Raw genomic sequence first — 929 nt, forward strand, 5'->3', positions numbered from 1 at the left:
ACTATCATTTTGCCAAGTTCAAAAAAATTCCAGGATTTTCCAGAATTCCAGGTGTTCCAAAGCCCTATTTACACCCTTTTTTCTGGCGACTACTTTTCAACCCACTTCAAGCGTCAAATAATTCCTCTTAATCAGGACAAAAAAACCCGAAGTTGTTTGGTGAACTGAAAAAATTCCCACAATGGAACTGCTGCTTTAAACGGGACAATGAAAAAGGAGGATTAGCTCCAAATTGTTCAGGACAAGCTAAAATCATCAGCCTGGAGGTTGGGTCTTGTTGGGTGTTCCAACAGGACAATGTCACGTCAAAAGTGGTAAAGGAATGGCTAAATCAGGCTAGAATGAAGGTTTTAGAATGGCCTTCCCAAAGTCCTGACTTAAAGGTGTGGACAATGCTGAAGAAACAAAAGTCATATGTCCACTGATGTTTAAAAAGTCTACACTTGAAATCTATTTTACGTTTCCCCAACGACTTTTATTGTGAAAGTTACTGACTGTTCAGTCCAAGATGGCGGACGACTGGCGTAAACACTCCACAATATATAATAAATACATAGATACATGATCAATAATAAATGGGTTATACTTGTATAGCGCTTTTCTACCTTCAAGGTACTCAAAGCGCTTTGACACTATTTCCACATTCACACACACGTTCACACACTGATGGCGGGAGCTGCCATGCAAGGCGCTAACCCGCAGCCATCAGGAGCAAGGGTGAAGTGTCTTGCCCAAGGACACAACGGACGTGACTAGGATGGTCGAAGGTGGGGATTGAACCCCAGTAACCAGCAATATATAGAGCAATATTGCCCCCTTGTGGAACTGTGCCGTCACAACTCCCTCCTCCAACCCATAACAGTCCTGACTTAAAGGTGTGGACAATGCTGAAGAAACAAGTCCATGTCAGAAAAGCAACACATTTAGCT

This window comes from Entelurus aequoreus, linkage group LG06 (genome assembly GCF_033978785.1).
Source record: "Entelurus aequoreus isolate RoL-2023_Sb linkage group LG06, RoL_Eaeq_v1.1, whole genome shotgun sequence".
NCBI lineage: Eukaryota > Metazoa > Chordata > Actinopteri > Syngnathiformes > Syngnathidae > Entelurus > Entelurus aequoreus.